Below are 26,251 nucleotides of genomic sequence, written 5' to 3'. Positions count from 1 at the left end.
GCTTTTGTCAAACAAGCCTTAACAAGCCGAACCTAGCTCGCGAGCTGCTCGGTTCGTTTACAGGCCTAACGGTGGTTGTTTCTTATCTATTTTAGGGTTTAGGTTTCGGTTCTTGGCAGGCTTAGTCCATTGTTTGTGGGCGGAGCCTTTTCGATCAAGCCCATGTGTTGTTTAAGAGATGTAATTTCTTGGGCTTGGCCCGTTTGGGTGTGTTTTGGCCTTGTTCAAACAGATCTTTTTTTTCATCCAACCCTTAGTTGAATTTTCTTTCCCCCTCCCCCTGTCTCCTTTCTTGATGTATACTTGGCCGGTTCATAGCAAAGCCGCAAAAAATTACTCTTCGCTATGAATAATTACAATTGGCTGCATGACCGCGAATAACTACTCTCAGCTGTCAATAATTACCCTTGGCCATGAAGAATTACTCTTGCCCACCAAGAATTATTTTGGCCACGAATAATTACTGTTGGCTGGCCGCATAAAATTACTTCTGGCCGGTTATAATTATTATTAGCCACGAAGAATTACTCATGACCGTCAAGAATGACCGTCAAGAATTACCGCTGGCCGCCTATAATTAGGCCTGACCGCCAAGAATTACCGTTAGCCACCTATAATTACTTCTGGCCGCCAAAAATTACCGTTGGCCGCGGAAAATTACCGAGTTGTATAGAGAGAAAAAACCCGTGAGCGAAAATAGGAATCAGAGAGAGGGAGACTGAGAGTGAGAGTAATGGAAGAAGAGCGGAGCAACAGCAGTAGAAGTAAAAACAATGGCAGCATACGGGCAGAGCTGAGTGGCTCTGACGAAATGCCCACTGGTCGTTTCAAAAGTTACGGAAACTATCAGGTAGCTCCCCTTCGTCTCCTATGTCTGCTTGTTTAATTTTTGAATGTTACGTTATGGTTTAAATCTCCTATACGGTGCTGGTCGATACGTAGTTTGTTGATTGTTTTTTAACGGGTATCATAACTGTGTGTTGAGGATACTCTCGTTTGCTTACTCAGTATAATTGGAGCTTTGAGTTAGCTGATACAGATTGCTTTTTCATCGCTGTAGGTTACTAGGTTGATTGAATTATTGTTCTAGTGTCATTTGAAACACGATCAGAGAAGCTAGTGAGTGTTGTTTTGTTGCTCAATCTCAATTGTGTTATGCGTGTTACTTGGGCTCAATTCACATATAAATGACTCTTCCATGCAATTCGTATTGATTCCGGGAGCTTTGTGTTATGATAACTTCGTCTTACTTCGTGGTTTACTGGTTTAGGTCGACATAATGTGAATATTTCCCATTGCAATCTTCGTAAGCCTGATTTGGTGGTGTTTTTTCCCATTGCAATCTTGTGTGAAATTTTTGTGGTGATTTGTCCACCCTTCCCTTTTTCAAAAGGATTCAATGTGTATTTTGGGCTGTTATTTCTGTTGGTTGTAACTTTCGAGTGTGGAGAGTTCATGCAGACATTGAGCCAATGCCAAAACAGTCTGTTAGTTGATTGTAAGGACCGTTGCTACATCTCCTTTTATGTATCTATTTCCCAATCCTTCTTTTGAAAAAGCCACAAATGGTTTGTAATGCTGATGGCTTGTAGGCAGTCAATTTCAATAGTTCTCGTCCAATTTCGATAAGCTACTCCTAGTTAGGAGACTAAAGAGGTTAAGGTTATCATTGCTGATTCTGATATGTATATTGAAGCTATCAGTTAAAGCATTGCTGATTCTGATATGTCTATTGAAGCTATCAGTTAAAGCATAATTATGTGGTTTCTTTGTTATCTTGGTATGTTCATGGTGAAAATTTACTTTGTTCTTACACTGTTGATTGATCTGGAATGACGATCAGTTCACCATGGAGATGGCTGGAAATGGCATTGGGAACATGGAAAAAAGCGACTCATTGAACATGGAAAAAAACGACTTATTGAACATGTTTAAAGACTTGTTCTCTGATACGAAAAGGATTCTCAACAATTTTTTCTGGGATCTAGGATTTTGCCTTATTGAGTTTTTCTTTTTCTTTTTATCATTTTGAAATTTGTTGGAGTTTGTCCCACATTGGTTAATTATCTCCTCCAAAACTAGTATATAAACCTAGGCGGCCTCTCCACTCATTGCCAATTGGTTTTGAGTTGGATGCTTTAACATGGTATTAGAGCTAGGGTTTCGGAGAATTTGTTCCCCTTGTTTGTGCCATAAGTGCACCGTTGTTTGTTCCGATCCAAGTGTTATGGATCGTTTGTTAACTCCTCCACATGCAAGTCGGGGATCGCACGTGCGGGGGAGTGTTGGAGTTTGTCCCACATTGGCTAATTATCTACTCGAAAACTTGTATATAAACTTGGGTGGCCTCTCCACTCATTGCCAATTGGTTTTGATTTGGATGCTTTAACAAAAATATGATAGATGCTATATTTGCTTGATACCTGCTATAACAGACATGGCATTGGAGTTCATGCCATTCTGTACATCCTATGAAATGAAAGGACAAAAGTACACTTGTTGAAACTGTTTAACTGAAACGGATTGGATGCGCAGCCTAGTTCAATGGCTATGTGAAATGTTACTTAGCTCTTATACTATCTGACACAGCATGGCATTGGTAATTATTTACTTGAAACGTGTTCAGTCCTGAGAGGTTGTAAGTGCACTTGCTAAAAAAATTTGTTGAGCAAAAGGAATTGGAAGTGGTGCCTTACCTTTACCAGGTATTTGACATGCTATGATAACTGTTATATTTGCACAAATAACTGGGTATCAGGGGGTTGAGGTTGTCAAGTACTCTGTTAAAATGTTTACACTTTCTAAGAGGTTGATATTGTTGTACTTCAATAGCTAGCTTTTGGGGTTGAGGTCTACTGTCTACCCAAGACCGTGTCTGCCATGTGCCCTGCTGAAGAAGTATTATTGACTGTGTCGGGGACGCAGGAAAAACTACAACCCAAACCAAGCCAAACTTAGCCATAAGGTCATAAACATTTGAGACCAATCCTTCTCCCCATCCCACTGTGTCAAGTGTAATTTGCTAGCTCGTTAAAAGTAATTCAACTGTAAATTTTAGACTGAGATATGGAAGTATATTGCTAGGAATGTCATTGGAATTATGGAAAAAGTATCTTCCTTGACTTTGAAGAGCGGTTACTGAACTCCAGCTAGTGGTCATTGGCAAAGAGAGGGGTCTCCTAGTTTGCTTTGAGATTTTTAGAATACTGGATGGCTGAAGACCGGAATCTTCTTAACTTTATTCATGTGAATATTATTTATTACTTTGTCCCTCAGTAGATCAAGATATAGGTTCTTCCATTAAGCACGCTTCTATATTTTTCTGTTGCTTTTCGAATGACATCTTCTTGCACACTTTTCAACTTTTCTTTCTTGGTGCTGTAAGGGAACCACCTAACATGTCCTAGAAGGATAGTAGTTGGCATCCTGGTTAGATATTTTCTGGTTCAAGCTTTCAATAGGTCGTATGAGTCCTAAAATTTTTGTTAGTATGTTCATGGGCTGTGGATTAACAAACTTTTGCCATCGACATCTGCGTGCAGGACAGAGAAGAAAACAACCCCTGTTAAAGAACCAGGCGTGAAAAGGAATGAAGGGATTGTGGGGAACTAGAGGATACCATACTATATTTAAGCTTTTTGAAAGACAAGCTAATTTGACCTTGAAGCAGCTAGTCCAAGATACAGAGAAACCTGCAGTACGTTTAGCTACTTATATTTCACATTTTAATGTGTTTAGCTAGGTCCTCTTTTACTGGAATGCCACACCCTCTGAGATTGAATTTTCGTGCACTGAGTTGCAAGTAGAAGTGTAAGATACCGCATACTTGAGGCCACGATGGTCTTATTTGGTTAAACCTAGCAGTAGCATTGTCTGCTGTTGTATATGTAATACTCTAATACCATCTTACATATAAGAAGGCAACGTATTAACTTTTGATGGACAGGTACATGAATATAGCTCTGATAATTGTACGGGTAAATAATGTACATGCCATCGTGGCTTTGCATATGTTCTTAAACCGTTGGATGGATTTTAACTTGTTTAGAACTTTTTCGTCTTTTACCTTTTTCTGCTGCAATTGCTAGAGAAGATTCTTAACGAGCTTTGTTCTCTAACCAGAGGAGAACAAACTAACGAACTTGCGAGCTTAAGCCAGTATAAAAGTAATCTGTTGATGTTAACAGGTGCTCAATAAATTTGTTTTTTATCTGACCTTGCATTTGTCTGTGTACGTTAGGATTTAGCTTAGGGAAGAAAGATGGAAGGTCTTGGGTTCGAGTCCCACAGAGGGCAGGCCCTTTAGGGGACCAGGGCTATGGATAGCTTCTGGTCTCCCCGTGCTAACTCTAACACCCCCACTAACCCCCGCTGATGTATATCGCCGTGGCAAAAAAAAAAAAAAAAAGGTTGGAGACAGATAAAAGATGCATACACTTCAATGTTATCAACTCTATTCCTCTTATTTTGGGTTTGCTTAGTACTATGTTGTTTAGCTTGCATATATATTAGGTTTTTTGCTAAATGTAGATGTGATTCCTCTAGCACGTTACATCTCCATGAAAGGGTACAGGACTAAGTACTGTTTCAGTGCTGTGACAATGAGACCAAATCAAGTAAAACACTATAAACTACATATGCCGGTACAAAAAGAGGGAGTACTGGGAGCTAGGATGAAGAGGGCAATGAAGAATGGGAGGATCCCAAAAAGCTTTCTGCCTTTTGTTTATAACGCACTTCATGCGGGTGGTTCAAGTTTGGTAGCTTCCTTATTAGCTCATGGTCATGTGCCGGCCAAAAGAGTTTCATAGAAAGGTTGTTGTGTCAAGTTGTCACAGGAAGGTTTTTAGGTCATAGCTAGACAACCAGGATACGTCATCCTTGCCCTTGGTCGGAATAGGTATCCTTGGATGAAATTGTGTAAGCTTGGGTAAATGCTGCTATTGGATTTGAAAGGACAACATCTGAAAACTACAGCGACCCATTTTCTTTCCGAATTCGAGTTATGCTTGATATTTTTCACCTCATACCATGCCTTCCAAAGTATGTGATCTATGTTTAGGGGTGTATTTGACTCAAGCTGGCATGAAAGAAGATCAGCTAGTTTAATCAAGCAATCGTTGAATTATGATTGTCTGGATGTGCATTTATGCTTGACCCAAGCCTAGACAGTTGTATCATGTATGCTAGCTCATCTTTGTTTGGCCTACCTTTGTGCCTTGTCATGTTGTATAAGTAGTTAACTAACCAAATGAGACTTTGGAGACCAATGCTAATTAGTGAATGGTCACACCCACAATCATAGGATTTTTTTTCTCATGTGATGCCGCCTTCCTCAAGTTGTTGCTAATAGTTAGATATGATGTAGCACAGATACGGACACGGGCACGGGACGAGGGATTTCCAAAAAAAATTGGGGATACAAACACGGCAACATGACTAAAATATTTTATAGCAGTGAAAATATAGTTATATTAGAAGCATGAAGCGTCAATAAATATAAACAAGCATCATATATGCATCATATTACACTTTTAACCCAAAATAATTGAAGTAATACACATTTACCCCAAAAAAGTTTAAAAAATTGCATGTTTAACCCCTGCCATGTCCCTATACGTGTCCCCACCGTGTACCTCCTATATCCCCACTATGTCCCCCTAAAAATATTAATTAAATTTAATGGATACGCCAAGTGACATGTCCCATACGTTTTTTGCCCTTTCCCTGGCGTATCCCCGTGTTGGACACGGGGACATGCCAGCCTCTAGGAGTCTCGGTCCTTCATAAGTAATGTATGGCCTATCCTAAGCTGTCAAGCCATTTATGTTTTGAGCTGTTTTGAGTCAAAATGTTGATTTGGCTAAATCCGAGTTTATTTCTGTTGGAGGAGTTCCAAATATTGGAGAGTTGACCTCCTCTCTTGGACTATAATAGGTACCTTTCCAATCATGTATCTTGGTTCACTATCGGGGTCATTTTTCCTCATTCGACAGCGGTGTGGATGGTGCAGTTGAAGGATTCCGAAAGCAGTTGGTAGAGTGAAAGAGGCAATACATGCCAAAGGGTGTAGTGTTAATCTTATTTTGAGCGCTCACAAGTCTACTTGGCGCCCTTGTATGGTGGCTAGGAGATGCGAGGAGTTGTGAGGATCTTTTATGGGGTGGTAGTATGTTCAGTTATCGTTTCGTAGAATGGGATACCATTTGTTTATAACACGGAACTGACTGATGAAAAAGTTAGAGGGATATGTTCAGCTATTTTTTGACACAAAAGTGCTTATGGCCCGACTCATCAACAGAAAACTTAAATTGGTATTCTGTTGACCCACGTAACATGAATTGCATCTCTAGCCACATGTATTGTCACTGGTGATGCCTTCTTAAGCCTCTTAGCAGAAACTTAAATTACTTAGGAACTGTGTGATGGTTCAACTACTTGGTTTATTATTTCTTGTCCTGAAATTGGATTTGCATACAGGCATACAGCTAGTCGACTGAATGCTTTCACAAGTTGTTATGCTAGCACTCATAATTCCATACTGGTCCAATCCAAGAATGGTGCACTAGGCCATTCTATGATAGGGCCCATTATAGGTGAAGAATTAACCTCAAATATATCGCTCGTTACAAGGTTGTATCACCATTCATAGACTTGAAAATTTTCCCTTTCAAAATAAGATTCATATGTGGAAATTGAGTTTATTGTTACAAGGTGTAGGAACCCTCATGCCTTGAACCCCTTCCCAAAGATACAGAATGTGTCACAGCTGATTAAGGGTTTGATCTAGGGTGATTGACATTCATAGACAATACACAGAGATAGCCAGTTGATCCTGTACATCCATTGTTCTAAAACTTGTGACGACAGTTGTTCTTTTCTCTTGTATCATCATTAAGCACACTGTATGTTGGTGCAGCGTTTATGTCATGACAGTCATGTCATGCAAATTGCTCTAGTCAGTATCTGTGTTTTTTATTATCTCCAATCAAGTCAAACGTGGCAATTGAGAGAAGTAGAATATAATATTGAACCAACTGACAGAGAAACTTGAAGCCCAGACCTTCAAGAATCAAAACCTCAACAGCATGTTAATTGTTGTCACCAAATGTCCCAAAAGCTTAAGTTATTAGGAAATGGGCCTAACAATGAAAACCAAGGTAGTTGATAGAGACTGTTATAGACATTAATAAGACATTGTTGGAACTATTTGCAAAAAAACAATACTTTCTGCAATTTTGTTGAAATTACTATTCTTAGTGAAAGTGAATCTTCCTGTTCGATCTGATGATGAGTGATGGCAAAGTACCAGCTTGGCCATTTAATCAGCATTGCGTTTTAGTTTTGTCCTTTCATTGTAGTTGTAGTTGTACATATAACATATACTTGTATCCTACATATGGAGAGAGATCCTATACCAAGTCTAACGTCATCTTTATGCAAGAGAACAAAATCCATCTATAGTGACATATTTATGTACCTATATGCATATACTAGTTTGTCTATATAGAGGATGAGGGGTTTTAAGCTATTCAGTATTCACCTATGATGAGATGTGGAGTAGAAGAGATAGTTGAGCAGTTGAGTAAGGCTAAATAGCTTATATCTGATGTGGGCTTTTGATGTCAATGTTATTTTATGACAAAAAACTCCGCCTGGTTTGTGCTTAGAGCCTTATCTTTATTCCCCAACCGGTCCCAAGCCCGGATAAAGGAGGAGAGTTGTGCGTTAGGTAGCTGACAGCCAGCATGTAAAAAACCCGTTAGATCTCTATGACATGAATCCAAATATGATAATGAAACATGCTAGGGCATTCCCTTTAAGCGACGCGTTGTGCCTGCCTTCAGGTGCTTCGAAAAATGAGCAAGGGGTGCCACACCGGCGCCCAAGTGGTGATAAATGAGCAAGGGTTCCCGCGCGTACCTAGACGACGCGCGGGTAAAGAAGCTAGCCCAGGATTACAGGATTCGTTTAGCAACTTAGAATATAGGGACATTAACGGGTAAGACTAGGGAGCTAGTTGACACCATGCTTAGGAGGAAGATTAGTATAGCTTGTCTTCAGGAAACTAAGTGGGTAGGAGAGAAAGCTAGAGAAATAGAGAACACAGGTTATAAGCTCTACTATACGGGTAAGGATAGACATAGAAATGGAGTAGGTATCGTAGTAGATAAACACCTGAAAGATTCGGTAGTTACAGTCACGAGGAAAGGAGATCGGATTATTTTAGTTAAGCTTGTGATCGAAGGGAGCATAGTTAATATTATTAGTATTTACGCACCCCAAGTTGGTTTGGATGATCTTACTAAAGAGCAATTCTGGGAGCAGATGGATGACGTGGTTCAAGATATACCTTTTGGGGAGAAGCTATTTATAGGAGGCGATTTCAATGGCCATGTGGGAGTGCATAAGCAAGGGTATGAGAAGGTGCATGGTGGCTTTGGTTTGGTGACCTTAACGAAGGTGGTCGGAGGATTTTAGATTTTGCAGTAGCTTTTGACCTTATAGTGGGGAATACTCTCTATAGGAAGCAAGAAGAGCATTTAATTACTTTTAAGAGCAGAGCCAATAGAAGCCAAATTGACTACTTTCTTACTAGAGGTGCGGACCGCTTGACATGTAAGGATTGTAAGGGTATTCCCGGAGAGTGTCTAGTGGCACAGCATAGACTTTTGGTGTTAGATATTTGTCTCAAAGGGAATATTAGAAGGAGAAAGGAAACTAGATGCCCACGGACTAAATGGTGGGGCCTAAGAAGGGAGAAACTAGATGTATTCAAGGAAAGAATGTCTCAAGAAGTACGGTGGGGAGTGGAAGGAGATGGTGACAATATGTGGAATACTATAGCTGACGGTATTAGAAGAATATCAAGAGAAGTTCTCGGGGAGTCGAAGGGAAAATGTCCAATTTCTAAGGAGACATTGTGGTGGAATAACGAGGTTCAAACCAAGGTAAAAGCCAAGAAGGAGTGCTTTAAAAAGTGGCAAAAGGATCGGAATGAGGAAACTTTTCAGGGTTATTGCTTAACCTCCGAACCTCGCCTTCAAATAAGGTTGAGAAAAACCCCAAGCGTAGGGCTAAGTCGTCGATAGCATATTATCCGGAAGTCCAGAATCGTTCCCATAGATAATCGAATATAGCTTAATCGGATTGAAGGTTTTATACGATGGATTCTGGCATTTAAGACGGCCAACTTTCGGTTTTGCTTTAAACGGTGGAAAACTAAGGCAACAGACTAGAAAAGAGCTTTGTAAACTAAAAAGAAGGCAAGTCTAGGGATCGTCTAACCCTTGACAAAGGCCGTTACTGGTTCTCGATTATAACTCAGGTGAGAGTCACGACCGCATGCTCACGCTCGGGGAATTTAGCTTTAATGACTACGTTTAACGAAAGATGTGATTAAACGGAGGCTAACCAACTTGTTTTTAATATTTATCGAACACATAGGAGGCCACGAGCCCTCGGTAAGCTGCTTGCCAAGACCGCTTGACTAAACATCTTACCAAGGAGTTAACACCCCTTGTTTAGATCAAAAATGCAAGTTAAGCCCTATTCCAAAAACCATGATTTTAAGCCCGATGGTTTGGGAACCGAATAACAACCTAAGTTCTCGGGAAAGATTACCCCGAGACTTAACCAAGTAACTACTCACACATGGCTAGAGCATAGACCCAAGCATAAAAACGAGACATTACTTTTAACCGAAGAAATAAAAAACAAACTTGATATTACCAAGGATCTAATCCGTACAAGCAACTTTAATAAACGAGAAATTAACAAACAACAAATACCTTAAGGTTTTCTTTAAGAAATTTGCAAGAAAAAGCTTAGAAGCTTTAATGGAGATCTAGGGAAAAAAAAATGACTTAAAGTGAAAAATGACAAGAGCCCCTTAGGAAGAGAGAGAAGGGAGGTATTTATACAAAGTAGCTTCCCACTCTCTCTGAAAATCCGAAAAAAAATATCTTAAAAGTGGAAAAAAAAAATCCCAAAAGTAGAAAGTCCAACAAGCAGAAAATATCTGCAGAAAAACACCCGTATCGATACGGGTACCAGTTCTTTACGGATTCCCCTGACTCTGATCCAATTATGTATCGATACGGCCTTTTTCCTCCCATCGATACCGACTGCTTTTCTGCCAGCATCCCAGGCTGTGGACTTAGCTTGGCACCAGACAATCCCCTGACAATGACGGCCCTCCGGGTGCCTTCTAAACAATGCCAGCCTTGCCCCGTGCCGCATCCAGCGCTTGGGAAAATTCTTGGCTTCAAAATGGCTTCAAAAGGCAGCAAAACATGCCGGATTACCTGAAATGCTTAAGAAAACACCTTACGAGCAAACTTATATACAAGCTACTAATTAACACGAATTAACCAACAAAACCGGGACTTAGCGCATCAAATATAATTGATATTGGGTGCTTATCAGTTATAAGCAAGCTAACAAAGAAGCTAAGAAAACCGTTAGGGATGCTAAGTTGAAAGCCTACAAGAATTTCTACTCTAGACTCGATAGTAAAGACGGAGAAAAGATTATTTATAAACTTGCCAAGTTGCGAGAAAGGAGAGCTAAAGACGTTTCTTAAGTTAAGTGTATAAAAGATATTGATTCGGTGGTGTTGGTAAAAGACGAGGCGATCAGGGATAGATGGAAGTCGTATTTCGAGAAGTTGTTAAATGAGAAACATGAAGGAGGCTTTGGTGGGGAGGAAGAGTATGTACCTAGCGAGAACATAGAATATGAATTTTATAGGAGAATACAAAAGTTCGAAGTGGTCAAAGCTTTGAAAAGGATGAAACCGGGTAAGGCCTTAGGACCAGATGGTATCCCTATTGAAGTGTGGAAAAGTCTAGGTGACTTGGAGTTGACTTGGTTGACGAAGTTGTTTAACAAGATTATTATGACTAGGAAGATGCCCGACAAATGGAGAAAGAGCACTCTAATACCTATCTATAAGAATAAAGGGGATATCCAAAACTGCAACAACTATAGAGGTAGTAAATTGATGAGTCATACGATGAAGTTGTGAGAAAGAGTTATTGAGCATTGCTTGAGGATGGTGACTACAGTGTCTGAGAAACAGTTTGGGTTCATGCCTAGAAGATCAACCATGGAAGCTATCTACTTATTAAGGAGAATGATAGAAAAACATAAAGCAAAGAAGAAAAATCTCCATATGGTTTTCATAGACTTAGAAAAGCCTTATGATAGGGTGCCTAGAGACATCATATGGTGGGTTCTGGAGAGAAAGGGAGTGACCAAAGGGTATATTGAGGTGATTAGAGACATATATGAAGGTGCCGTCACTACCATTCGATCACCAGTAGGGGAAACGAGTGAATTCCCAACCACTGTAGGATTGCATCAAGGGTCAGCCTTGAGCTCGTACCTTTTTGCCTTAGTTATGGATGAATTGACTAGACAATTTCAGGAGGATATCCCATGGTATATGATGTTTGCAGATGACATTGTTCTCGTAAATGAAACCGTTAGAAGTGTTAATACGAAACTAGAAATTTGGAGGGAAGCATTAGAGTCAAAGGGTTTTCGAATAAGTAGGAGTAAAATTGAGTATATGATGTGCAAGTTTAGTGGTACCAGCAGTGCGCACGAAGAAAGAGTGATGATCCAAGACCAGGAGATACCTAAGAGTGATCATTTTAGATACTTAGGCTCAATCATTAGTCGAGATGGAGAGATTGCCGATGATGTGACCCATAGGATCCAAGTGGGGTGGCTCAAATGGAGGAGCACTACTGGTGTACTGTGTGACAAGAGGGTACCCATAAAATTGAAGAAAAAATTCTATGGAACTGCCATCAGACCAACGATGCTTTACGGGACAGAAGGTTGGCCTATTAAGAAACAACAGGTGAACAAGATGAGTGTAGCAGAAATGAGAATGTTGAGGTGGATGTGTGGTAAGACTAAAAGAGACAAGATTGGAAATGAAACGGTTCGTGAGATGGTAGGTGTATCACCCATAGAAGAGAAGTTGAGGGAAAATAGGCTAAGATGGTTTGGGCATGTCTACCGTAGACCAGGAGATGCAGTAGTTAAGAGAGCAGATAAGATAGCTTTGAATTGCAATGATACGGGGAGGGGTAGACCTAAATTGACATTAGATGCTGTGGTGCGCAACGATATGAGTATAGTAGGTTTGTGTGAACAAGTGGCCCTTGACAGAGCTCAATGGAGGAAAAGTATTTATGTAGCCGACCCCAAGTGATTGGGACTTAAGGCTCGGTTTAGTTTGGTGTTAGATTATTGAATTAGTTCGTTGTACGGAGTTTCATTATTTATCCTTAGTATGTAAATAGTTAATTAGTTAGGACCTCATTGTAATTGTTGTATCTTGCGTTGTATATATACCCAGTTTAATGAAAGTTACCCTAATTTTGGGTTTTCCACAAATCGATACTGTCGTCTCTCAACTTTACATGGTATCAAAGCTAGAGTTTCGGAGGCTTTTCCCCTTTGTCTGTGCCATAGTTGCACTTTCTTTCATTGCGATCCGTGTGTTCCGGATCCTTTGTTTACCTCTCCACGTGCGAGTCAGGGGTTGCACGTGCGGGGGAGTGTTGGGATTTGTCCCACATTGGTTAATTATCTCCTCCAATACTAGTATATGAGCCTGGGCGGCCTCTCCACTCTTTGCCAATTGGTTTGGAGTTGGATGAGATCCTAACCCTAACATGGGATTTCCCTTGCACCAACTGATGAACAGTGCCGCGTGAACAGTAGCGGTGAACAGTGTCGCGTGAACAGTACGGTGAACAGTCGGTGAACAGTGTCGCGTGAACAGTACCGATGAACAGTGCATTCTGCTATATCAACCAGTTTTAGCCCTATTTGCCACTTAGATTTGAAACCTAGGGTTCACCGACAGTCTTCTGGCCCTGTTCGGACCTTCGACCACTACTTTCCGGCGTCGCCTTCCCTCACCAGAGCTCGCCGGAGTTTTCCAAGTCGTTTCACGTTCAGGTCAGGTATTTTGAGGCTTCCGCTGCTGCTATTTGAGTTCGACTGAGTCAGTTTGAGTTGACCCAGTGAGTTTGGGCACCTTTTCTGCAATTTCTGGGTTAGTCTTCTCTTGTTTGCTACTGGTTGTAGCGTTTTGGCATTTTTTAGTCGATTGTTACTACTATCTCTGGTTATTGGTGGTTAATTGTTCGTAGATTGTTGAAGTTTGGGGCCCCAATTGATTGGGTATTGCTTATTTTGAGTTGATTCCCTTGATTGGAGTTGTTTTTGGGAATTGTTATTGTCTGATATTTTTTCACTACCTTCTGTTGATATGGCGGGTAATCCCAACCATGTTCCAACTGGCCCTCTTTCTTGGGAGGAAATACAAGCTCTCAGGCGCTTACTGGCTAGGCTTGATACTCCATCCACTATAGCTTCTACCTCCACTGCAGCTTTCTCTACAAGTATTCCAGCTAATGCATCTTCTTTTCCGTGGATCATAGATTCTGGTGCCACAGATCATATGACAGGTCGTTCTTCATTTTTTGACTCCTACTCTACATATTCCGGTAAGGATAAGGTTCGAGTGGCAGATGGATCCCTATCTGGTGTTATTTCAGGGAAAGGTTCCATTCGCTGCTCTCCAACTCTTCCTCTTTCTTCAGTTCTTCATGTGCCAAATTTTCCTACTAATCTTCTCTCTGTTAGTAGTCTTACACAATCCTTAAATTGCTCAGTAACCTTTTTTCCTACACATTGTGTCTTTCAGGAACTGGGTACAGGAAAGGTGATTGGCAGTGGTAGATCATGTGATGGCCTTTATTATCTGGAGTCTGCTCCTCGTCCGTCTCCTTCACCCATGCCAAGTGGTCTGACTCTGCATGTAGATACGAGTCCAAGTCTCTCCATGTTACATCAGTGGCACCGTAGATTGGGTCATCCATCTTATGGGATTTTAGAAAAACTTTTTCCTAATCTAACTAAACATTGTCATCGGAGTCAGTTTTTTTGTGAAGCCTGTGAGCTTGGAAAACATAAGCGTTCTTTTTATGCACCTATTAACAAAAGAAGTGAGTCCCCGTTTATGATTATTCACACTGATGTCTGGGGGCCCTCTCCTGTTACTTCTCTTAAGGGGTATCGTTGGTTTGTCACTTTTATTGACTGTTATTCTCGTGCTACTTGGGTGTTTTTACTTAAATCAAAGAGTGAAGTTTTTTCTTGTTTTCGATCTTTTCATGCGATGGTGAGTACTCAGTTTGATGCAAAAATTAAAATTCTCCGTAGTGATAATGGCACTGAGTATATTGATAAAGGTTTTAGGGCTTTTCTTGATGAGCGTGGTATTCTGTTTCAGACGACTTGTGTTGACACTCCACAACAAAATGGAGTTGCTGAACGCAAGAATCGTCATTTGGCTGAGGTTGCTCGGTCTCTTTTGTTTACCATGAATGTTCCAAAATTCTTATGGGGAGAAGCCATTTTAACTGCCGCTTATCTTATCAATCGTATGCCATCCAGTGTTCTCAACTTCAGGACTCCTATAGAGTGTCTTCCTAGCAGTTATCATGCTATCACTATTCCTCCTAGAGTTTTTGGTTGTGTGTGCTTTGTCCATACACCCCACCCCTCCGGGGGTAAGTTGGGTCATAAAGCCCATAAATGTATTTTTGTTGGATACTCTCCTACTCAGAAGGGCTACAAGTGTTATGATTCACATTCCAGAAAGTTTTTAGTCTCCATGGATGTCACTTTTTGGGAAAGAGAGTCTTTTTATCCCCTCTCCAAGTCATCTCTTCAGGAGGAGTCTAATCAGGAAGAAGAGATGTTTACTATGTATAATCATGGTGAGGGGGAGCACCTATTTAATAATCATGTTGAGGGAGAGAAAGAAACAGTATCTGCTGAAAAGGCAACACATGGCATGGGCGATGACACTAATGGACTTCCAGCACGGTTGCAAGGTAACTTGAAGACCTATGCTAGACAGAAAGATAGGAAGTCCTCCCATGTGATACCGCTCTGTCAATCACCGTTGCCTACTCCAGTTCCAGACTCCTCAGCTGACTCATCTGGTAATGATTCTCCTCCTGTTAATGATTCTCCTCTCTCAACTGACTTATCTAGTAGTGATTCTTCTCTTATTGAACCTCCTGTTATTGATGATCTTCCTATTGCTATTCGAAAAGAGAAAAGATCATGTACTCTACATCCTATCTCTCAATTTGTGTCTTATGATCGTTTATCTCCTTCATATTATGCCTTTGTTTCGTCGCTTTCCTCTATATCTATTCCACAGAATTGGAAGGATGCGTTTGTCATACCCAAATGGAAAAGAGCTATGGTAGAGGAGATGACAGCTTTAAAAAAGAATGGCACTTGGGAGCTAGTACCACTTCCTAGAGGAAAGAAATCAGTGGGATGTAAGTGGGTATTTACTATTAAACAGAATGCAGATGGTACAGTTGATAGATACAAAGCTAGATTGGTCGCCAGAGGGTTCACTCAAACCTACGGTATTGACTATGAGGAGACATTTGCTCCAGTAGCAAAGATGAATTCTGTGCGAACTCTACTTTCCTGTGCAGCTAACCTGAATTGGCCACTTCAACAGTTTGATGTAAAAAATGCATTCCTCCATGGTGATCTGGATGAGGAAGTGTATATGGATATTCCACCAGGTTTTTCTTCCTCTGCAAGTGAGGGAAAGGTGTGCAAATTGAAGAAGGCATTGTATGGTTTGAAGCAGTCACCTAGGGCTTGGTTTGGCAGATTCTCAAAGGCCATGCTGAGTTTCGGCTACAAACAGAGCCATGCTGACCATACTCTATTCATTAAGAGGAGTGATGGTAAGATTGCTGTCCTTATTGTTTATGTTGATGATATAATAATGACAGGTGACGATATGAATGAAATTCATAATTTGAAGTCTCGACTTGCCCAAGAATTCGAGATTAAGGACTTGGGAGCGATGAGATACTTCCTTGGAATGGAAGTGGCAAGATCTGATAGAGGTATTTTTATCTCTCAACGAAAATATATTCTTGATCTTTTGGAAGAAACAGGCATGTTGGGTTGTAAACCTGCAGATTCTCCTATTGAGCTAAATCATCACTTGAGTGGAGATATGGGCGAACGTACTGATAAAGAGAGGTATCAGCGACTTGTTGGGCGACTGATATATTTAGCTCACACCCGGCCGGACATTACCTATGCAGTGGGTGTAGTTAGCCAGTTTATGCACGATCCTCGTATTTCACACCTGGATGCAGTTTATCGTATTTTGAGGTATCTCAAATCAGCTCCAGGAAGAGGAATTCTGTTCTCTAATCATGGTCATTTGCGGTTGGAGGCTTTTACTGATGCTGACTGGGCTGGTTCTGTGGATGATAGACGCTCTACCTCTGGCTATTGTACCTTTATTGGAGGGAATTTGGTTACTTGGCGAAGTAAAAAGCAATCAGTAGTTGCTAGATCTAGCGCAGAGGCAGAGTATAGAGCCATGGCTCATGGTGTTTGCGAGCTCTTGTGGCTCCAAACCTTGTTGCGTGATTTGGGTTTCATTGACAGTGGTCCCATGAAACTCTACTGTGATAATAAGGCTGCTATAAACATTGCTCATAATCCTGTTCAACATGATAGAACGAAGCATATTGAGATTGACAGACACTTCATCAAGGAGAAACTGAGCGAGGGTTCGATATGTATGCCTTTTGTGAGATCTGGAGATCAGTTGGCTGATATATTCACAAAGGGACTTGGCAGCAAGAGTTTCCACCCAATTGCATTCAAGTTGGGCTTGATTGATATCTTCGCACCAACTTGAGGGGGAGTGTTAGATTATTGAATTAGTTCGTTGTACGGAGTTTCATTATTTATCCTTAGTATGTAAATAGTTAATTAGTTAGGACCTCATTGTAATTGTTGTATCTTGCGTTGTATATATACCCAGTTTAATGAAAGTTACCCTAATTTTGGGTTTTCCACAAATCGATACTGTCGTCTCTCAACTTTACATTTGGTTTGGTTATTTTATGACAAAATCATTTTGCTTGAAACGCTACTACAGTAGCAATTTTACGCATGCGCCCATACTGGAAAATTTTCATTCTAAATTATGATATATTGAGCGGCCCAAAAGATTGTTATTGTTTATATCCTTTAATGGTTTCTATTAGAGTGCACTGAAAGTTAGGGAAAATAGAGTTCTGACGGGAAAGTGCGGGGGAGGGGTGGGGGTCGATAATGCTCATAGAAATGTGTTTTTACATGTTTGAGTTACAAACCTAGAATACATGACATTGAATGTCTATTTGTCACGAGAAATAGCTCTTGAAGTACCTTAAATTAGAATAATCTCAAGTCCATCCCAATGGTACCATATTTTAGAGCATGCAACATGTGATCTTCCTGTTCCACATACCTGAATGCTTTCAGTTTGAACTTCTAATTAGCGTTTAGTATTCAAAGCATATTATTGGCATTGTGTATAGTATGTTTAATGAACATGTTCACTGTTCAGAATGAGCTCTTGCTGAGTGTGAAAAGCCATCAATGCGTGGACCGCTGTTTATTTCGTAAAAAAACATGCAAATGATGATGATGTTCTCAAAAATGATGGGCTAGTATCTTCTTTGTCGTCTTTCCAAGATTTTTTGAGGCGTCCTTTACCAGGAGACTCCTATACTTCTCCGATGAACCACTGGACAAAGATCAACTTGACCATGTGGTAGTGCATCTAGGAATGTAGAAGTCGATGTGTCAAGGACACGTGTTAGGTTCTAATTGACCTCAATAGGAAGAATTTGCTTCTTTGGCAGCGATTTGATCTATTATCTGCTTTCTCTTTTCTATCTGAAAAAGTATTCTTGCATACACCAATACTAGGAGCCTCAATAATTTTGTTTTCCTTTGATTGTTTTTCTTGTTTGTATTTTTGTAGTTGTTCAGAGAATTATTCTGGTGCATTGAATAACTACTTTCCTAGTAATTTTGCTTATGGTTCCTAACTGGGGTCTGTGCCGGATTGTATAAAGCTTGTAGAATAAGAGCCTTAAGTGCACATGGTCTTGTCTATACCTGAAAGAAGGTGCATGGGAACTCATGTGAGACGATGTTAGTGCAACTTATTGGATGCCACTATGCTAGTGTTTGGTGAACATCATGGATCAGAAAAATTGGGTTAAACCGGCATGGCCAAAAGCCAAGGTTCTTGGTGATCTACGTTCTAAAAATTTTACTCGTTAATTTTTATTGTCGAGGTGGATCCTTATTTCGAGATAACTCTTGAAGGATAGTGCCCCCAAAGTGCGTTTAGACATTGATGAGAAGTTTCACTACGTTGATGGCTGGAGAGCCTTGTGGACATGGAATCAACAACTTAACCTCAGAATTTGAGTGCCATATGACCAGAAATCTAATGGATATTGAGTGTTGTCAGATAAACATAGTCGTAGATGTGAAATGGTTGATTCTTGACACCTCAACTAAACTCTCTGGTGGAAATGTGGAATGTCTCCAAGATCACCCTTGCTAGAAGGTTGTTTATTTTTGTTGAACTTTGGCTGCTAGGTTTGATTACCCTTGTACTTGTAAGTGAGGATGTTAAGGAAGAGTGGCAGAAGTGGCACACCCCCATAGACACGGAGTTCATGGAAAGACAATACGAATGAACCTCCTATGTATCTAGAGGGATGTACAGACCCCCATGAAACATCTATGAAAGAAAAGGAAATCATCTTAAGCCCACTATATACATGCCAGCACTATTCTTTTTAAGGTTACTGTTGAGGAATGCTTTCCATCTGAAGTCCTCTATCTACTCTATCCATCCACAGGATACACCATTTTAGACGTGAAGTACAGCCATACAGTTGTTTTCTATAGGGCATCCCTTATACTATCATGCAAAATTGTCGTTGTACGCTTAGAGATGAATGCCTCTCCATTCCTTTGGGCATCTTATAATTTTCCATACTTAATATCCAGTTAAAAAACCGTTATAGATTGGGTTGAAAGAGAGAGATATTTGGGTTCTGTATATGTCAATTAAGAGAACTACTAAATTTCAGGAAATTACAAAAGAATATTTAACTCTTAAACTCAAATGAAAAATGCATCATCCAAATATTTAGTGCATTTCACCAAAACTTGTAAAGTAAACCATGTATATCACTAAAGTAGTAGCTGTTCTATAAACCATATAAAACTAGCACGTATCCTCTAACTCAACACTTTTCAAATTAACAAGACCTACATGGTTCTTAATCACAAATTCTTTTGTCGAACTAGTAATGAGTATCTAGATATTGAATAACTAGTAATGTGTAACATGAGTACCAAGGATCCGAAGAGTGTCCAATTCAAAAGAAAAAAAGAAGACTAAATCATAATTAGGCACACATTTGGACAAGTGTCCGACCAGGAGTGTCTGACGAGTTCATTGTCTAGCAGGCACGCCACCTTCTTAGAAGTGTCCATGCTGTTTAGATGGATATTAAATCATGCCTTCGAAGGTTAGATTCATTCGAGGACATTGATGCTAGTTTCAACTGACTGTGATTGCAAATTTAATGTGACTATAAGATGTTTCAGCATTTTGTGATCCTCTTGCCTTGTACCCTTTCAAGTTATACATTATGTGTCATTCTGACTAGGTAATGAACCTGGTTGATTGAAATTCCAGAGACAGCCACTTGACCAACATAGTCACTCCCTATTCTAAAGCTTATGATGCCACTGCTGTCCATTTCTTACATATCATCATTTTGCGCACTCCACGTGAGTGCGTCGTGTACGTCAGCCGAATTGCTTGATTATTCCAGGTCGTTCTATTATGCTATATTCTGCCTTGGAATCTCAGAACAGGAATTTCCCCATGGATAAATCTTTGGTACTGCTATTTGTCTTGTGTAGTCCAATCAGCATGCGTATGAGGTCTAACTTGTTACTTGACGCAAGGGAAAAAATGGAGAATGCTGAAGCTGCGCGTGGCTTTGACGTTTTGAGAGGCATATTTTGAGCATTCTTGACTGTGTAATGAACTAGAGACCTTAATTGCAGACATTTACCCGACGAGTGTTGTATCCACTGGCAATGGGTTCGCTCCCACCTTGGCAGTGTGATTTGATTCTCATGAGTAAGCCAACCAGTTGGGAGGTGGAAGTGCATGTGGGTAGGGCTGCAAACGAGCCGAGCTTTATAGTGTTCAAGCTTGTTTATTAAGTTTTTAACGAACCCGAGCTCAAGCTTAGTGAAAACTTAACGAGTCGAGCTTGAGCCGAGCGGGCCTTGGCTTGACTCAAGCTCGAGCTTGTTCATAAGCCTCAATGGACCAACGAAAAATGTATATATATCCTCGCATAGGCCTAATACAACCAAAAATATTTTGATTGTGAAGATATATATCTTTCATTTTTCCAATGGAGCGGAGGTGTACTGGTGTGTGTGTGTGTGCTTTCACCTCCCTTGGTTGACTGGAAAGTGAAAACAGAAAGAACAAATTATGAAATAACAATAGATATCCTAAACTTAAGTATATATACCCCGGCTCGCAAGCTGACTCGAGCCAGCTTATCCTAGCTCGAGCTCAGCTCGTTTACAAAACGAGCAGAAAAAATTGGCTCGAGCTCGTTCGTTTAACTTCCGAGCCGAGCTTGAACGAGCCAAGTGGCTCGGTTCGTTTGCAGCCATACATGTGGGTAGCCTCATGGACCAATCTAGTGCGTCCCCCCCCCCCCAGTTGCTAACTGTTTTCCGTGGGTGTTGGTTCCTTGCGGCTGGCCCTGGATGGATTGGTCTCATCCCGTTTAGGTGTGGGGATACCCCTATGTGTCAAAAAAAAATTGCAGACTTTTAGCTTTGGAGAGATACATGCTTGAAACTCTTACAGTGATCTCTTTGTTTCTCCAAAAGGTGATGGTATTTGACCTTATTTTTCTGGGCAAAAGGACAATTTTGATAGCTGATTCAAACAGCATTTGCCTCAACGTGAAAGCAGTGATCTTCCTTATTTTTTAGTTATTGCCTTAGCAAGAGGAGACTACTTAGTGAAGAAGAAGGTTCTAATTGCAACATGCTTCATTATTTTATTTCGAAATAAAAACATGCTTCTTTATAGATTTCGTTTGTCTCCCCCTTCAGATGTGCTGCAGCCTGCACGCATGCTCAAAATGTTTGTTTCTTAGAGCACTTTGCCGCAATAGTTAAGATCCACTTTGAGATTAAAAAAAAGCCTATAACAGTGTTGTGTGAATATGGCCTTGATGCATGATTTACTTTTATATTTGCTTTGATTTAAAACCTAATAACAATATAACATGATTTATCTCTTTATTGCCTTTGATGTCCCAGCTTTTTTCTTGATGGGACTAATAAAATTCTAACTGCTTCAAGTTCTAATTGATAATTTTAACGTGTCTTTATAACCATATTGGGAATGCGCCTTACTTGTGTAGAAGTTGAACAGATGCCCAGAATGAGCTCTTGTTGATAACAAGAGAGGCCACCATTGTGTCGCCCACTATTCCTATTATTAGATGCACGCGAATGGTGATGAGGATTTTGAAAATGACCAACGAGGAATCTTTTCTGTCGGTTTGGAAGATTTTCAAGGCATCTTTTGCCAAGAGATTCCAGCACCATCTTCAAAACTGAGCCATTGGGAAATAGATCAATTTGACTCGAACTTTATTTGTAAGTGTGGCTGGGTACCCCAGTTATGGGACCCTTCTCTCTGTATAGTGCTTGTTATAGGAAGTGATAGTGGAGACTATGTCACCCATGGACATGGATGTCAAATTTGGCTTCCCAATAAATGAAGGGAGAGAAAATTTGTCAAGATTGTACTGATGAATGAGGGAATTAAACTACCCATGTCTGGCATAAGGTTATCCCTGGATCAAACATCTATTCATTTCTAGGATGATTTTTAGTAAATGTGGTGAATTTCTGCTACATAATCAAGAATGCGGATCTGTTCTCATATCTATTCGATTCCTTGCTTTATTTATTGTCACACTATACTCTCTTGTACATGATTTCTGCATGCTGGTATAGTAGTATTGAGCCGTATGGGGATTCTTTGCATATGCAAGTTCTTAATAATTACTGCTGGTGTGCCATTAATCAGAAGAATTTTGCGCATATGAAATGATTGCAATTTGACTGCTTACCACTATCTGCAAATATCTTTTAAGGTAGGTTCATATGTAACTTTATGTCAGCATCTGTAGGGACTTGAACACGTTCACAACTGAATCATATTAGACCTCTGTCATCTTGGAATCAGTTTGATATAATGGAAAGAAATGGACTGGATACCTGATATTTCACTTTGAACAACTCCTTATTAACAAGGAGTTCTATATGCTTGAGAATTATACATGAACTGCAAATTTGAAGCTATTTTTATACCATTAATGTCTTAATATGGAAATTTTGTAGTTGTAAATGAGATCGTGTAAAGAAGATGGATGCTGGAATTAAACAGAGCAAGTGCTATCCGTCTCCGGTACTGTGGTGCTGGTCCAGGTCACGTGAATTAGTCTCTTCACAAAAAGGTACACGGAAAACTGCCCGCCTACTACTCTCGTACCCATTGTATTCGGCATTGTGCACATAGTATTTGACTCAGTCAAACTCTGATAACTACCGGTGGGAAAATCCTAAATAACAGTTCCAGTCAAAAAAGAGGAAAACAGATTAGCGTTGATGGGTCGAGATAGAGGATCATAATCATGACTTGATCAATCCTTTAACGTTTCGATAATTTCACACGCTACGCAACTTGTTCCAGATTTTGAATTGTAGACCACATGAACCTATCTTATCGGGTTGGGACCTCTTAAAGAACGTACATGGGACTGCTTTCACCAAATATCTATGGACTTGTTCTCTCAGTCTCTTCTTCTACTCTAGTGTGTGGGGTGGGGTGGGGTGGGGTGGAATGCACTTTATTGGCCAAAAGATCCAAGACAAAAAAAAGCAGTAAAGAATAGCTAGTGCGTTTCTCCACTAGCTGTTGGAGGAGGAAAAGAAGCCAAAACACATAAAGCTAGGAGGATCTTCCCAAAGGAGGATGCTTGTGTATGTCAAAGAAAAAATCTTTTAAGTACCATTTTCATCTATGTCAAAGCTGTAAATGGGACTTTCAAAATGAGATACAAATGAAAGAAGGAATCACCGTGAACCCGTTAGGGAAGTGAAACATCATGAAAATGGGCATTAGGGATTCTTCCCTTAGTGATGCACCTTATGATTTAGTTGCACTATTCTCATATATGACTTGACTCTGGGATATTCAATACCATGTACATCCAAAGGAGTGTGAACCTTATACACTGTCATGATTCGAAGTTGTCTTGCTTATGAAATAAAGTGGTGTTGATTGTCTTGGTTATACCCTTCCCAAACACCGATTAATGCTAGTCAACCGGCTGTACTTCTTCTTCTTCTTTTTTTACTTTTTTTTTTTTTTTGGTGGGGGGGAGTTGGGATTGAAATGAATATTATAGATACGAAGAATTGCCCCTCAGCACCATACACAACCATCCACATGGGACCTCACTGCTTTTATGTGGGGACAGAAGCGGCTATGGAGATTTGAACTTAAGTATTAAGTGAGAACTCGAAGTACTTACCCATCAAAGCAATCACTCAATGGTGGTATGATCGTATTAAAAAAAACACTCCGTGGTACTCTTTCTCTATATTATTGTTGTCTAAGTGAAATGTTCTAAAAGTCGTCCTAGGCAGCACTAGGCGGACCCCCAACGCGTAGATTTTAGGGTTCAGGCGGTAGTTAGGTATTTTTACACAAGTCGACGGGATAATAGTAAAGGCAACTGATTTTCATGCTCTACTTTTTACTAATGGTGCTCCAATTTTAACATGAAGTTACTCGTAACTTCATGAACAGAGTGGAGCACCATCAGTAAAAAGTGGAGCGCGAATATCAATTTCCAATCGTAAAAAGTTAACAGTATTTTAGGTTCAAATGTGTAATAGTAAGAAGTATAGGACGTTAAGTGTACTAGTAAAAAGTATGTGTAATAGTAAGAAGTATAGGACGTTAAGTGTTACTTTAACAAAATATATACCATATATACGTAATAAATATCGTAGCTCTAAATCGGCTAACAGAATATATACATAATACATAAAAAACTTTGGGGGAGGGAGAGTTTTTTAAACAACGAAAAAACTGACTAATCTTTAGGCACTGACTAGTCGGCGACTAATCGGCCTAGGTGCTAGGCACCCTCTTCCCCTGACTAGGGCCTAGCTATTTTTGAATACATTGTCTTGGAGTGCGGTTATGACTTGTGTGTTGGTTAGGTTTGAGGTAAAGGCGTGGGTTTCTTTTTGGAATGAAAAACTAGTCTTGGTAACGAGACAATGTGGTTAAAGTTAAGAGTCTTGTTACGATTACCACCCCATGGATACAATCCAAAACGGTTTTATTTAAGGGTGCATACCGTACACAATTTTAAAGGATATATATATATACACACACACTTTCTAACCATGTTCGTGTAGGGTACCTTCCATGCGATTTCAGTGGGAGGAAACATGGTGCCAAGGTTGGGTATGGTGTACACGTCATATCAGCCCAAAAAATATTAACCCCTTAATATGCTGCACAAAAGTGCCCTTAGTGAATTATGCACTAGGGTTGGTTCTCTCTATGTTGGGAGGGACCATGTATTATTGTAAAACAAAACCAATAGACGAAAGACGAAATTATTGTAATGCGCACCGACTCATGTTCAGTTTAGCAAAGCACAATTCGTATAACTGATTTGGGGAGGTAAACTTGGCTATTGAGGTTATGACTTCAAACTTGACAGCAGCCACTTTGTGTATCAAGGACCGCATTGGTGGTAAGCGAGTTGGCAAAATAGCTGGACTTTTAAGTGTCCTCTCATTGTCACACGATCGCAGCATCCAACCTGCTTGCAGAGTTGCGGTAGTAGTCTTGTGATCCATATGTCGTGTGAGAGAGAGAGACTTTGTTTTGCTCGGCCCTTGGTGGGGCGGTAGAAGCCTTTGGGCGACTCATCCCTTTTGAACCATAGCGGTTCTGGAGCCACTAATGGTCATGCCCGGTGAAAGTAGCTATGTCGGTTGCCCCCTCAGCCACCCTTTTTTCTTAGCAAAAAGAAAATGTCAGATTTTTAAATTTGTTTCCCAATCTGCCCTTCAAAAAACCATCAAACTAATGGAGTTTGGCGTATTCGTTTGTTTGTTTTGTTTGTTACTCATGATGGTCGACACACCAAGACAAGAAGAGAGTCATACCCTCCAACTACGGCGGAAAGCTCAATAAATAAACGCAGAAGCTACGAAGATACGAGACAGTGAGTGTTACGTTACCTTTGTTCATTAACTAGTTCCAAGCTTTTTTATTTATTTTTGGGTAAGTCGTTCCAAGCTTTTTTCCAGAGTCCCTTTTCATTTGGAGAATCTCCAGGCTCCAGCACGGAAAATGACTGATCTGGGGGCAGCCAATGTGATCCAACCCAGTATTTGTCTCCCCAAATTTGAGGGTTGGAAACATAAAGCTTCATCCCATGTTTGTCCAGATCGAGTTTCTTATGCTGTTTTTGTCAAAACGACAACGCCAAACGTAGCTCTGGGAATTGAGAATTCCTGCTTGATCTTGAGACTTTATATCATGTTTTGGTGAATTTGGTAGTCCTTGTTAAATGTACAAGTTAACTCCGCAATATACCATGTTTTGTATTTTATCTTTCAAGAGTCTCAAGTTCGGAGAAAAGAGGAGGGTTGGGGGTTACGTTAGTTTCAAGCCGATTTATTTGAACGAATTCCAACCAACCATTAGTCCCTCAAGTCACTACGAACGCCTTCGTACAATGTTGTCCGTCTATGCATCCATCTCTTGACTCGTGATGGGATGAACGTACAGTCAAAGGATAGGAACCACAACATGGTCGAGTTAATCGGAAAATTTATTGGAGAGGAATGAGTGAAGAGAGATAGATAGAGAAAGTTTATTGGAGATTGAGTTTTGAGACCCCAAAATGAACAAGGCTAAGAAGTATATGGGATTTTGTAACCGTTGTAGTGAAATGAAAAATGAAAGATTCGTCTATTTCTTAAGCTTCAAATACCATGACTTCTGATAAACAGTCATACCAGAGAACACAATCGGTGAACGTCGATCACAGCCCCACTGAAGTATATCTAGAGACTGAGTTCATATGAATCCTTACCCTTTCAAATTAGTAGGATTTAAAAGGAGCATACTAAAATTTTATCAAAT

The 26,251-nt window shown here is 40.2% G+C and overlaps 1 long non-coding RNA gene across 3 annotated transcripts; it reads left to right on the top strand.

Annotated features, from left to right (window-relative positions):
- Window positions 1–646: 646 nt before the first annotated feature.
- Window positions 647–26,002, top strand: LOC131334433 (uncharacterized). Of its 3 annotated transcripts, XR_009202161.1 has the most exons (6): window positions 647–850; window positions 3,543–3,697; window positions 22,411–22,526; window positions 24,816–25,325; window positions 25,439–25,763; window positions 25,820–26,002. It is a non-coding gene; the product is annotated as an uncharacterized LOC131334433 (long non-coding RNA). The 3 variants fall into 3 exon arrangements; XR_009202162.1 differs by lacking the exon at window positions 25,820–26,002 and having other exon boundaries at window positions 25,249–25,325; window positions 25,439–25,744; XR_009202160.1 differs by lacking the exon at window positions 25,820–26,002 and having other exon boundaries at window positions 25,249–25,325; window positions 25,411–25,744.
- The last annotated feature ends 249 nt before the right edge of the window (window positions 26,003–26,251 follow it).

This window comes from Rhododendron vialii, chromosome 7a (genome assembly GCF_030253575.1).
Source record: "Rhododendron vialii isolate Sample 1 chromosome 7a, ASM3025357v1".
NCBI classification, from domain to species: domain Eukaryota; kingdom Viridiplantae; phylum Streptophyta; class Magnoliopsida; order Ericales; family Ericaceae; genus Rhododendron; species Rhododendron vialii.
This window is presented reverse-complemented; position numbering and strand designations above follow the sequence as displayed.